This window comes from Gnatocerus cornutus, unplaced genomic scaffold (genome assembly GCF_029298725.1).
Source record: "Gnatocerus cornutus isolate USDA-ARS CGAHR unplaced genomic scaffold, icGnaCorn1.1 ctg00000377.1, whole genome shotgun sequence".
Taxonomy (NCBI): Eukaryota; Metazoa; Arthropoda; class Insecta; order Coleoptera; family Tenebrionidae; genus Gnatocerus; species Gnatocerus cornutus.
This window is the reverse complement of record NW_028275693.1, coordinates 1-14,267: the sequence shown is the minus strand read 5'-3', so window position 1 is coordinate 14,267 and position 14,267 is coordinate 1. Positions and strand designations below refer to the sequence as shown.

The 14,267-nt window shown below is 45.3% G+C and overlaps 1 non-coding gene across 1 annotated transcript; it reads left to right on the top strand.

Annotated features, from left to right (window-relative positions):
- The first annotated feature begins 12,663 nt into the window (after window positions 1-12,663).
- On the top strand, window positions 12,664-12,783 carry LOC148165324 (5S ribosomal RNA). The gene has a single exon (XR_015771572.1). It is a non-coding gene; the product is annotated as a 5S ribosomal RNA (ribosomal RNA).
- The last annotated feature ends 1,484 nt before the right edge of the window (window positions 12,784-14,267 follow it).

Here is a 14,267-nt window from a genome sequence, read left to right as displayed (position 1 = left end):
AAGTAGCAGATGTCATCCCCATTTTGAAACCGGGGAAAAACCCCAATGCACCAAACGCATACAGACCAATTAGCCTTCTACCAACAATATCAAAAGTTGCGGAAAAGGTAATCCAAAAACGAATTAATAAGCACATTAAAGAAAACAAAATTTTACCGCCAGAGCAATTTGGTTTTCGGGAACGACATAATACCACACAGCAAGTCCTCAGACTAATAAATGACATAACCAATAATTACAACACGAAAAGCATAACAGCAATGACATGTCTTGATATTGAAAAAGCATTTGATAAAGTCTGGACAAAAGGACTAATTTACAAAATGATTCAATTGAAGTTCCCGACGCACATTACTAAATTAATAAACTCGTACTTAACAGAGAGAAAGTTCAGAGTAAAGGTAGAAGGCGAAAAGTCGGAAATGAAATCAATAAATGCGGGAGTCCCACAAGGCTCAGTGCTTGGGCCAATACTATTTAATATTTACATTCATGACATCACTAAATTCGCACAAACCAATTTAGCTTTGTACGCGGACGACACCGCCATCTACGCTAAGTCTCATTCGGGTCAGGTCGCACTCAAACAAGTTCAGATCCACATTAATCAACTCGAGAAATTCTACGCGAAATGGAAGATTAAACTCAACGCGGACAAAACGGAAACGGTCATTTTTGCAAAAAGATTCACCGGGCTAAAGATCAATAAAAAACTAAAGGTAGGGGACAGTGAAATTGAAATTAAGAACTCTGTGAAATATCTAGGAGTCACCCTAGACAAAAGGCTAAACCTAAATGAACACATAAAGAAAACGAGACAAAAAGGTGAAGCCGTCCTCAAGCAATTGTACCCATTGTTGGTCAAAAACAACTATCTAAACACGAAAAATAAGTTGCTTCTGTACAAATGCATCTTACGCCCCATCATAACATACGCAGCGCCCATCTACCGGCACAAACCACACACTCCACTAATTCCTTTGCAAAGATTTCAAAATAAATGCTTAAGACTTGCTCTTAACGCAGACAGATACACTCCGCTCCGTCAACTTCATCAGGACGCGAATCTTCCACTCCTACACCATTACATCCATTCCCTTTCCGATAAATTCTACGAAAAGCAGGTGCGGCACGTACCTCTTCTCAAACAATCCCTCAAACACCCAGCAGGAACTCACAAGTTCCCGCACTCGGGTGTCCCCAATCTAGACCGGATAATCCGCTGAATTTTGTTACAGGCAAAAGGCAGCGGAAGAAGAACCGTAAACGGCAATCGACCAGCCACTGACCATATCGGAACAGGAGTCCAGGAGCCCCCTGGAACATCAATCCGAGGATCAGGAGTCCCCGGAGCCCCCTGAAACCTCACCACTAGACCATACCGCACCAGGAGCCCAGGAGCTCCCTGGAAACAGAAACCGGACCGGAAGTCCCAAGACCTCTTTGAGGTCAACACTGTAAATAGTTTTTTAAATATCCTTTGTACATAGTAGATAATAAGGTTAGGGTTTTTACTAAAATTTCATTTTCCCTAAATTAAGGTAACCGATAAGTAGGCTAAACACCACAAATGTATGCAACCAAGGTTGCCGGTGAGCCATAAAATAAATGTAATATCTTAGATTGTATAATAAATGTAGGCTAGGTTAAGGCATCAGCGCCACACATTAGCATAAGTTAATCTTAAGTGTGATATGTATTATCTTAGTGATTGCATGCGTAACTTCAACCGAATAAAAATCCTGTTGAATTTGAATTTGGTTCTCGTCCGATCACCGAAGTCAAGCAACGTCGGGCGCGGTCAGTACTTGGATGGGTGACCGCTTGGGAACACCGCGTGCCGTTGTCTCTACTCTTTTCTTTTTTTATTAACATTTCTGATGTCAAACTTTTTTTAAATATATTTTTCACTATTTATATTTTCTCTCAGGAACTTATATAGTATGAAGACGAAAATTTTTAATTCGTTCGAGTTGAATTTGTGGTTCTGAAAAGAACCGATTTTTTTTCTTTTTTTTCCAACCAACTTCCAAGCTGCTCGAGGAGGATTTATTTTGAACTGGTGTATTTGGTGACGGCCTTGGTTCCTTCAGAAACGGCGTGCTTCGCCAATTCACCGGGCAAAAGAAGACGCACCGCCGTCTGGATCTCCCTGCTGGTTATGGTCGAACGTTTGTTGTAATGAGCGAGGCGACTGGCTTCAGCAGCTATACGTTCGAAGATGTCGTTCACGAAACTGTTCATGATAGACATAGCCTTGCTGGAGATACCGGTATCGGGATGGACCTGCTTCAACACCTTGTAAATGTAGATGGCGTAACTCTCCTTCCTCCTGCGCTTCTTTTTCTTGTCGCTCTTCGAGATGTTCTTTTGAGCTTTTCCGGCCTTCTTGGCCGCCTTACCGCTGGTCTTGGGTGGCATTCTCTTCTAGTCGTCGAGTTAAAAAAACGTTTAAAAACAGAAAACGAGACAGACACGACGTGCACGTTACGACGAGTATACTCGATCTAAAACGCCGCACATCATTTGGTCTGTGGTTACTTTTTCGTGGTCTCACGATCTTCGTGTTCTTCCACAGTCATGGATCCTTTTCTTCGGTGGTTTTCTTCTTTCTTCTTGTTTTCTTCGGTGGCCTATTGTTTCGGTGGTTTTTCTTCTTTCTTCTTCGGTGGGTCTTGTGTTTCCAGTGTGGGACCTTTTCTTCTTCTTCTTCTTCTTTCTTCTATTCTTCTTCCATTGCGAGTCTTGGCCTCTTGAATCTTCTCGTGGTGGTTTCCTCTGTTTGCTTCCGAATTGTTGGGTTGTCATGTTCTGCTGCCTTCTCGAAGTGCCTCCTGGCGATCTTCTGGATGACATCTTCAATGGGTGGAATCTTCAGGTCGTTGTGGATTTGTTCGTTGGTCATGAACCATGGGGCGTCGATGGCGTTCCTCAGGGTCCTGTTCTGCACGATTTGGAGTTTCTTCTTTCTTCTTTCGTCTGCTTGGTTCCAGGTTGGTGCTCCGTACGTCATGGTGGGCCTAATAACAGAAGTGTAAATACGTATTTTGTTTTCAATACTTACCTTACTCCTGCGGTTGAGGAGTGGGTAGAGTTCCTGGTTGATCCTTTTCGCCTTGATTTCCGCTTCGTTGATGTGCTTCTGGAAGTCAAGTTTTTGGTCCATGGTGATTCCAAGGTACTTGACTTCCGTCTTCCATGGGATGTCTTCTTCGCTGAACTTGATGCTTCTTATTGGTTTGTGCTTCATTGGTCTCTTCGTGAAGATGATTCCGTTGCTCTTCTTCCCGTTGACTTTGATCTTCCATTTTTCTGTCCATTTTTCGATTTCCTCCAGGTGGGTGTTGATCTTCTTGGCGAGTCCTGCGGTGTGTCTTCCTTGGGCCAGGATGGCCGTGTCGTCCGCGAACGTAGCGATGACGGTGTCATCCGTCGTTGGAACGTCCGCGGTGTAGAGCAAATACAGGAGCGGCCCTAGGACAGAACCCTGAGGGACTCCTGCTTTGCTCCACTTCTTGGTGGATTCCTCTTCGTTGACTTTGACCTGAAAACAGCGATTAGTAAGGTACGAGTGGATTAACTTACCGTAGGCCAACGGGATCCGGAAATCGATAAGTTTCCGGACGAGTCCTTGGTGCCAGACTCTGTCGAAGGCCTTTTCGATGTCCAAAAAGACTCCTGTTGTCACTTTTGAGACGTTGAATCCTTGGATGATGAAGTCTGTGATCCTTGTTGTTTGGTGGATGGTTCCGTGTCTTCTTCTGAATCCGTGTTGTTCTTCCGGGATGATTTTTCTTTCTTCAATTACTTCGAGAATTCTTCTTTGGATGACTCGTTCGGCTACCTTGCTCAGACTGGAGAGCAGACTGATGGGTCGGTAGCTGGCGGGGTCCTTCTTCTTCTTTCCTGGTTTGTGGATCATGATGATTCTTGCTTCCTTCCATGCTTCCGGGAACTTCCGGAGACCTAAAATTGCATTGGTTATTTTCAGTAGTGCTTGTTTACCTACCTGTGGCAATTTTTGGATTGCCGTGTTGGTGATTCCGTCCTTTCCCGGAGCTTTCTTCGGGTTGAGGTCCTTGATGATTCTTTCGATTTCTTCTTCGGTTGCTTCATCCATCCTGTACCCTTCTGGTACCTGGAGGTGATGCTGGACGTTCTGGTCGGTTTCCATCTCGAAGTTCCTGTCCTGTGAGGGGTTGTTGGTGAATTGTTCTTCCATCTTCTCCGCGAAAACTTCTGCCTTCTCCCTGTCTTCGTACGCCGTTCCGGTTTCCGTTTCGAGGGGGGGGATTTCTTCTCTTTTCTTCCTCAGTGCTCTTGCCATTCTCCATGGTGGATGATCTTCTTCGTTGAGTTCTTCCATTTTTCTTTCCCACTTCCGGTTTTCTTCTTCCCTGAGAATCCGGCTGAGTTCGTGGTTCCATCTGTTGAGTTCGCTCTTGTCCTGTGGTGCGAGGGTTCTCTGAAACACTTTTTTAGCTTTTCTTTTTTTCTTGACGATCTCTTTGATCTCGTCGCGAACTTTCTCTGGTATTTCATATTGAATCTTACTCGTTTTGGATTTTTCCATCGCTGATTGAATGGCTCCTTCAAGTTTCTTCGTTGCTTCTTCTAGTTCTTCTCCGTTGTTGATGTCGATTTCTTCGATGGTGAAGTTTTCTTCGTACTTGTTCCAGTTGACCTTCTCGATGATCCTTGGTTCTCGCTTTCGGCTTCCGTCCAGCGTCAGCACGATCGGGTTGTGATCGGAACTGAGCTCGTCTTCCACTTCCAGCTTGAACCTTTTGTTGATGTCCTTGATGATTCCGATGTCCAGGATGTCCGGCTGTCCACAGTTTCCAGGCGGGTATCTTGTCGGCTCATCTGTGGAAATAACGGTGAGTGTTCGATTTTCTACGTACCTTAAAAGTTTTCTTCCTTGCGTGTTGGTGATTTTGCTGTTCCAGACGATGTGTTTGGCGTTGAAGTCGCCCATTGCGATCGTCGGTTCCCTCCTTTTGAAGATTTCGTCGAGTTCCTCTTCGTCGATTGGTGCTCCTGGCGGCGAGTAAACCGCGAACAACGCGAGTTTACCGCTCTTCGTGGAGACCACGATTCCGGTTTGTTCCACGTTTTCATTGGCGGCTGTGTTGTTGAGTGGGTGGTGCTGGATGTTCTTCCTGATGAGAATGGCCACACCCCCTCCTTGTCTGTTTTCTCTGTCTTTTCTAAAACAATAAAAATGTTGAAATTTTAAACTGTCCTTACCTGATAGATGGGTCTCATTTAAGAGGGCCACATCTATTTCCTTCTCCTTGAGGAAGAGCTCCAGCTCTTGCTTCTTATTCTTGATCCCATCTGCGTTCCAGGCGGCGATTTTCAAACCGTCCGCCAGTTGTTTCTTCATTTTTTCTTTTTTCTTACTCCCACTCAAAGTGTTCTTCTTAATTCGCGGTCATCCTGATGATGCGACCGATGGTTTTGTGGAATTGGAGGATTTCCTCATCCGTTGGATTTTTAGCCTGAAATTGAATCAATAGAGATGACAGTTCTTCAGCTAACTTACCTGTGTCCGTTTTTGGGGCGGACTTTGATTCCGATTTTTTGGAGGAGTGTGGTTTCTCCTCTTCTTTTTTCTTCCTTTCCTCCTGCTGAATTTCCTTGAGTGTTGGTTGCGGCTTCTTCGGGATTTCGGCCCACTTCTTCGGTTCCCTTGACTTCTCCATTCCTGGCCGCTCGGGACACCTTCTCCAGGCGGAGATGTGCTCTCCCCCGCAGTTGGCGCACTTCGCGGCCGTTGTCCTTTGCTTCGTGCACTCGTGTGTGCTGTGATTGCCGGCGCACTTCATGCAGCGGTATTCTGCAAAGCAGTTCCGCTGCACGTGCCCGAACAATTGGCACCGGTGGCACTGCAGTGCCTCCGTGCGCGCCCTCAGCGCCTCGACGGTGACGCACAGACCTAAAATGTTCCTTTTATTATATATCGACTTGTAATCCTTACCAATCTCCACGATGACACACTGTCGTGGTTTCCCTTCTCGATTTTTCATCCGACGGACCATTTCCGCCGGATATCCTTCTTGATGCAATTCTTCTTTGATTTCTTCCTCTGTGACTTCTTGCGGGACTCCTTTGATCACCACCTTCAGTCGCCTTTCTTCCCTGAGTTGGTGAGTGTGGAATTCCTGGCCTTCTTCCTTCAGGAACCGGTACATTGCCCGGTAATCCTGTACCGTTTCCGGCTGGATTTTGATTCCTTCCCTCGTTGACGTTGCCTTCGTCCAGTTTATGTGCTTCCTTTTGAGAGCGGCGCAAACTCTCGTCCACTTCGTTCGGTCTCTTAAAATGATCGGTGTAGTATTTTGTCCAGAATTATCACCTACCTTATTCCGGCGCGGTTCGTCCTCTTTTGTTTCCTTTTCTTCGGTCTTCTCGTTTTCCGGTTCGTCTTGATGGTCGTCGTTGCGGAGTTTTTCGAAGATGTTCTTCGTCTCCACGGGTTTGGGGGTTTTCGGAGTCGATCTTTTCGACGTTCTTTTGGGGTTTTCGTACCCTTCTTCTTGTTCTTCCTTCGATTGTCTCTTCTTTCCTTTCTTCTTGGCTTCACCCTCTTCGCGGACTTCCACGTCCATTTCCGGGTCGGAGTCGATGGGGGCCGAATTGGGTTGGGGCTCAGACGTTGACGGGGCACCCATTGCGACGAGAAATTCCCGACGCATGGCGATCACTTCCATCAAGCGATCCAAGGTGTCCACCGTCATGGTGTTGAGGTCCCAGGTACCAGATGCGGCCATTTCGAAAGATGGTTTGGAGATTTGTGGCTTCGAGCGAATTCACAAGTGATGTTCTCAGCACGACAGGTCGTCAGAGAATGAACAACGCCGCACACCTAAAATCCCTCTATTTATAACGAGCGAGCGACAAACAGGCGCTCCGCCTTAGTTCGTCGTTCGACCATTGCCCTAACGAGATGGCGCTGTACCGACCATATAAATTTCTAGCCTTCGCCGCGTTCGGCATTTATTTCAAGCCGTACGTTTGTCAGTGCGCTTCGTGTCAGTCGCAGTAGGTGTTTTGCTGTTTATATCGTATAACAACATGTCCGGAAGAGGAAAAGGAGGTAAAGTGAAGGGAAAGGCGAAGTCTCGTTCCAGTCGTGCCGGACTTCAGTTTCCCGTCGGCAGAATTCATCGTCTTCTGCGTAAAGGAAACTACGCCGAAAGAGTGGGTGCAGGTGCTCCCGTTTATTTGGCGGCCGTAATGGAATATCTAGCCGCCGAAGTTCTCGAATTGGCAGGAAACGCCGCCAGAGATAACAAGAAAACCCGTATCATTCCGAGACATCTTCAATTGGCTATAAGGAACGACGAGGAGTTAAACAAGCTCCTTTCCGGCGTTACCATCGCCCAAGGCGGTGTCTTGCCCAACATCCAGGCGGTGTTGTTGCCCAAGAAGACCGAAAAGAAGCCTTAAATTTAATTCTTCGCCGCCGTCATCTCGAACGAAAAACAAAAACTTTTATAAAAACCATCTTCACATCGGCCCTTCTCAGGGCCAAAAATTCAACTCGAACGAATTGATTTTTTCGCCAAAATACAACAACCTATGAGAATCATGTTAAAAAGTCTTTTAGATATTTTAAAGTTAAACCGATCAATTAATTCATTATACGAGCGTAGACTGAACGGAAGATTTTCGATTACATTCAACCAAGAAAGATGATTTTTACGACTTTTCATCGTAATTTTTAGAAAAATTCAATGCCCGACTAAAGCACGAACTCGACAACTCTATCTATAATAATTTATTGATTATCTAATTCAAGAAACATTCCGATTCGTCGTAAATTTCTTCACATTTCGCACATTAATCTGTTAAGAACATACACACACACACCGGTCGCCTATACGTGCTCTCCGTCTCGATAATTTCTTGCAGCAGCAGTCGTCAGCGGTGAGCCGTAATACTACAATCAATCGTTTTATTTGCTATGAGATTTTGTTTCAAGTCACGTCTGAGGAGAGTAACTCTACCCCATATTGGACATAACCTCAAATATACTCTTCGTGGCAAAAACGTTCTTTTAACGATGGTCATTCTAACCTAAAACTGCTGTCAAAATTGTCAAAGTCGCCGCCTGGATCACAAATTAAAATGATCACTCACTCCGTACGATTTTCATTTCGATTTGAAGACAAACACACAATTGAGCAACATATTTAATTCGTTTGATTTATTTTGTGGTTCTGAAAAGAACCGTTTTTTTTTGTTTGTTTGTTTGCTTGCCTGCGGGGGGTTTGTTGTTATTCCTCTGAGGATGCGGATACACGTCATAAAATGATAAAATTAACCGCCGAAACCGTAAAGGGTACGACCTTGACGTTTCAGGGCGTAGACGACGTCCATGGCGGTGACGGTCTTACGTTTTGCGTGTTCGGTGTAAGTTACGGCGTCACGGATGACGTTCTCGAGGAAGACCTTCAACACACCTCTGGTTTCTTCGTAGATGAGACCGGAAATACGTTTCACACCACCACGACGAGCCAATCTTCTGATCGCCGGTTTCGTTATACCTTGGATGTTATCGCGTAGAACTTTGCGATGACGTTTGGCGCCACCTTTTCCCAATCCTTTGCCACCTTTACCACGACCGGTCATCTTGATAAAATTAGGAAATTCTTCGTACAAAACGACGTAGCTTCGACCAAGTTCGTTATGGAACTAACGTCAAAATTTCATTCCGCGGGACTATTTATAAGTTACGGCAGCTCCACCTCGCGTTAAAAACGAATCCACCAATGGCGTCGCCGTATGACTCATCGAGTTTATAAAACGGCCGTTGGCGCGACGAAAATTTTCAGTTGACTTTCGAACGTTCGTACGTACGGTCGGTCGTTCGGTCGAAGCAAGCAAGCAAGCCACTACCTACGTTAATTCTTTTCATTTGATTCATCCGATATCCGAGATGGCGAGAACTAAACAGACGGCTCGTAAATCTACCGGTGGCAAGGCACCTAGAAAACAGTTGGCCACGAAGGCGGCCAGAAAAAGCGCTCCCGCCACCGGAGGTGTCAAGAAACCTCACCGTTACAGGCCCGGTACGGTCGCCCTTCGTGAGATTCGTCGTTATCAAAAGAGCACTGAACTTTTGATCCGCAAGCTGCCTTTCCAACGTCTCGTCCGAGAGATCGCCCAAGATTTCAAGACCGATCTCCGTTTCCAAAGTTCGGCCGTGATGGCACTTCAAGAAGCCAGCGAGGCTTATCTCGTCGGCCTCTTCGAAGACACCAACTTGTGCGCCATCCACGCCAAACGTGTCACCATCATGCCGAAAGACATCCAATTGGCGAGACGCATTCGTGGCGAGAGGGCTTAAATTTCCTCCATCCATCCATCCATCCATCCGATCCGACCATCTAGAATTAACAAATTCTTCATCTTCGAAGGTGTTAAAAGAAGAAAAAAAAAATCGGTTCTTTTCAGAACCACAATTATTTTCCAACGAATTGAAAATTTATCGTTCGCGCATGCAACTTTTTGAGATTGAAAAAAAAAAAAAAAAAAAAAAAAAGTTAGGTTATGTGATTTATTCACAAAATTCGTACTTACATAAAACGATAAACTTTTGCTTTTTTCTTTCACATTAAATTTTCTTTTAACTGAGACTATTTGAAACATTATTATATAATAAAGTTTATCATTCTTTGTAATAACACTGTTTCGACAGTCAAATGAATAGACAAGAAAATCAAATGAAAGTATGTATCTCCTCAACAGAATGTGCATTGTCCAAGCGAATCTTTCGTTCGTTTCTTGAAAATAATTGTGGCCCTGAAAAGGGCCATTTATTTGTATCGATGGTGCCCCTACGTCGATATATACGATCGGAGCACGTTCCCGAAACCACCAGGACGTCGTCGTCGTTGAAAAAATTAAATCATCGTCGTCGACTTTTCACTTCTTTCTCTTGGGTGAAGCGGTTTTTTTCGCTTTGACGGTGACGGCTTTGGCCGTTTTCGGTTTCGGCGCTTTCGGTTTCTTGGTTGGACCGGCCTTGTTGGATTTCTTCGCTTTCGATGGCGTCTTGGGTTTGACGGGCGATCTGGAGGCGGCGCTGGCTTTCTTTTCGGGAGCGGACGCAGCCTTTCTAGCCTTCGATACGGCGACGCTCTTCTTTTCGGCGGCAGTTTTCTTAGACTTGGCCGAAGCGGCGGGGGCGGCCTTCTTACCGGCTTTTGAGGCGGATCCTTTTTCGGCGGACGTCGGCGCTGACGCGACGGAACGTTTAGCAACGCCCGTCTTCTTGGATTTCGCCGATGACGACGCGGTCGCAGCGGCAGATCTCTTTTTCGTGGCGGACGGAGCCTTAGCTGCACCGGTGACGGCAGAAGCCAACTTGAACGAACCGGAAGCTCCTTTTCCTTTGGTTTGGACCAACGAACCGGATGCGACGGCGCCCTTAAGGTACTTCTTGATGAAAGGCGCAAATTTTTCCGCGTCGACTTTGTAGTTGGCCGCGACATATTTCTTGATCGCCTGCAACGAAGAACCGCCGCGTTCCTTCAAGCCTTTGATGGCGTTGGTGACCATCTCCGAAGTGGGCGGATGAGAAGGTTTGCTTCTCGGATTTTTGGGCTTCTTCTCCTTCTTCACCGGTGAGGAGCCGGAAGTGGCACCGGCGACCGTCGAAGCTGCTTGATTTTCTACGTCGGCCATATTTTCGTCTATCGCGCGCGCGTTTTTTTCTTTTTATTATAGGTAGGCTTATTCTTCGGTGAAAGAACGAATGAACTTTACAGAACGAATTGGGCGCCAAAGTCAAAGTGTTGGCGCGTTCGAAAACGCGCGGACCGCGGACTAAACGAGAGCCTTCTCGTCGAGTTAGAAAATTCAGTGGGCCTCGAATACAGCTTTCGCGTGATGGCATCGTTCTCTTTACGCGAAGATCACCGCCTCCGGGTGCGGGAACATGAGCGATTCGGTCGGCGATGGCCTCCTGAATAACCTCAAGTTTTCCCGGACGACCAGCCGACCTCCAAAAGCGAACAAGGACCGATCGAACGTCGACTCGAACAAAGACCCTCCGAAACAAGGAGATGACATCCAAGTTCGACGCCGACGTTACGCGTTTTCCACGAATAACAGGAAAGTTCCGCTTTCGACCAGACAAACTTGGAAGCATCCTCTACAAGTTTCACGAACGAATCGGTCGAAAAGTACGTGCGATCTTTTCGAAAATCGCCTCGCAAAGAGACGCAGCACGGATCGGAGCGACGACCGACGAACCTGCAGAGTGTAGGAAAAAAATTCACAAACGGTCGAAGATGACGTCCGAGAAGGTCGAATTTTTTCAAGAACGAAGATAAAACCTTCGCCTTTCGTAGGAGTTGATTTTTGAAAACGATCTTGACGAACAGGTCGGAAAAAAAACGATGTCAATTTCGGACTCGACCATGAGAAACGAATTTGTACGACGAACGGACTTTTCGAACGACTTTTTTCGCAAAATCGACATTTTTTCCTCAAAAATTACCTCACACGACGAAATCCCATCATCGAAACATCACCGAAAACAGTTTTGACGGCGAAATTCTCGTCAATTTTACGAAAATAAAGGGAAAATCAGACGGACCACCGTCGAACATCCAGCGACGGGAACGGACGAGTTTTTTAATTTTTCTTGCCAATTCATTGCGAAAGAAGCAATTTTTCTCGACGAAACCATTTTATAATCATAAAAAAAACTCCCCAAACACCACAAACCAACAAAAATACGGAAATCTTGCATTGTTTGCATTTTTCAGACACTCTAAATAAAACTACGTCGATGTCGGCGGATTTTCAGTCGGTCGTCGGTCGACAGAAATCCAACGAAATTTTCATTTGTTCTTCTCAAAAACGAAAAACAAACAAATCAACAAAACATTCCCTACTATTAGTCGACATTTCGAGCAGAAACTACGAACGTCGAAAGATTTAAAAAATGAAATATGTAGGTGTGCGTGCGTGCGTACTTACTTGAAACTTTTTTCTTGTTTCATCGTCGCACTGGAACAAATTAAATTTTAATGCAATGTAAACGCGACCACACTTTCGACGAAAACATCTCTATGAATCGAACGACGTCGGAAAAAGAATAAATCGAGAAGAGAACAAATCATGAAACAACACACACCCACCCCGCCCGGCCCGGCCAGAGTGGTGGGAATTTCGATGAATGAACAGACAAAGAAACCAACTCTGTTATCAGTTCTAAGAAAGAAAGCAGGTAGCGGCGGCGGCGAACCTTCGACCGTACTACGGTCAGTTCATGAATTAACCCCGTCCGTTCGGAGTTTATTCATCTCCGGTCCGTGTCGGCGTTTACTTCAAGTGGGTGCTATTTCCATCTAAGCAAGCAAGTGAGTAAGTAAGTTCTCAAATTTTAAATTACGTTAATCGCAAGTGACTCGTTGAGATCGTCAAACGAACAATTTAATTTAACGCCTCATACGAGTTTTTTTTTTTCGTCATTTTGTCGCAAAAAAAAAACTAAAAAACGACTCGCAAAAAAAAATTTTTTTTTTTTCTTCTTTTAAATCTTGTACATTTTCTGACATGTGTACCATCGAAAAATGTCACATCCAAACGATCGAACAATCACAAAAAATCGTCAACGTACCATCTTGGAAAATTTTACCAGGCAACGACCATACCACGTTGAAAACTACCGGTTCTCGTCCGATCACCGAAGTCAAGCAACGTCGGGCGCGGTCAGTACTTGGATGGGTGACCGCTTGGGAACACCGCGTGCCGTTGTCTCTACTCTTTTCTTTTTTTATTAACATTTCTGATGTCAAACTTTTTTTAAATATATTTTTCACTATTTATATTTTCTCTCAGGAACTTATATAGTATGAAGACGAAAATTTTTAATTCGTTCGAGTTGAATTTGTGGTTCTGAAAAGAACCGATTTTTTTTCTTTTTTTTCCAACCAACTTCCAAGCTGCTCGAGGAGGATTTATTTTGAACTGGTGTATTTGGTGACGGCCTTGGTTCCTTCAGAAACGGCGTGCTTCGCCAATTCACCGGGCAAAAGAAGACGCACCGCCGTCTGGATCTCCCTGCTGGTTATGGTCGAACGTTTGTTGTAATGAGCGAGGCGACTGGCTTCAGCAGCTATACGTTCGAAGATGTCGTTCACGAAACTGTTCATGATAGACATAGCCTTGCTGGAGATACCGGTATCGGGATGGACCTGCTTCAACACCTTGTAAATGTAGATGGCGTAACTCTCCTTCCTCCTGCGCTTCTTTTTCTTGTCGCTCTTCGAGATGTTCTTTTGAGCTTTTCCGGCCTTCTTGGCCGCCTTACCGCTGGTCTTGGGTGGCATTCTCTTCTAGTCGTCGAGTTAAAAAAACGTTTAAAAACAGAAAACGAGACAGACACGACGTGCACGTTACGACGAGTATACTCGATCTAAAACGCCGCACACCTAAAATCCCTCTATTTATAACGAGCGAGCGACAAACAGGCGCTCCGCCTTAGTTCGTCGTTCGACCATTGCCCTAACGAGATGGCGCTGTACCGACCATATAAATTTCTAGCCTTCGCCGCGTTCGGCATTTATTTCAAGCCGTACGTTTGTCAGTGCGCTTCGTGTCAGTCGCAGTAGGTGTTTTGCTGTTTATATCGTATAACAACATGTCCGGAAGAGGAAAAGGAGGTAAAGTGAAGGGAAAGGCGAAGTCTCGTTCCAGTCGTGCCGGACTTCAGTTTCCCGTCGGCAGAATTCATCGTCTTCTGCGTAAAGGAAACTACGCCGAAAGAGTGGGTGCAGGTGCTCCCGTTTATTTGGCGGCCGTAATGGAATATCTAGCCGCCGAAGTTCTCGAATTGGCAGGAAACGCCGCCAGAGATAACAAGAAAACCCGTATCATTCCGAGACATCTTCAATTGGCTATAAGGAACGACGAGGAGTTAAACAAGCTCCTTTCCGGCGTTACCATCGCCCAAGGCGGTGTCTTGCCCAACATCCAGGCGGTGTTGTTGCCCAAGAAGACCGAAAAGAAGCCTTAAATTTAATTCTTCGCCGCCGTCATCTCGAACGAAAAACAAAAACTTTTATAAAAACCATCTTCACATCGGCCCTTCTCAGGGCCAAAAATTCAACTCGAACGAATTGATTTTTTCGCCAAAATACAACAACCTATGAGAATCATGTTAAAAAGTCTTTTAGATATTTTAAAGTTAAACCGATCAATTAATTCATTATACGAGCGTAGACTGAACGGAAGATTTTCGA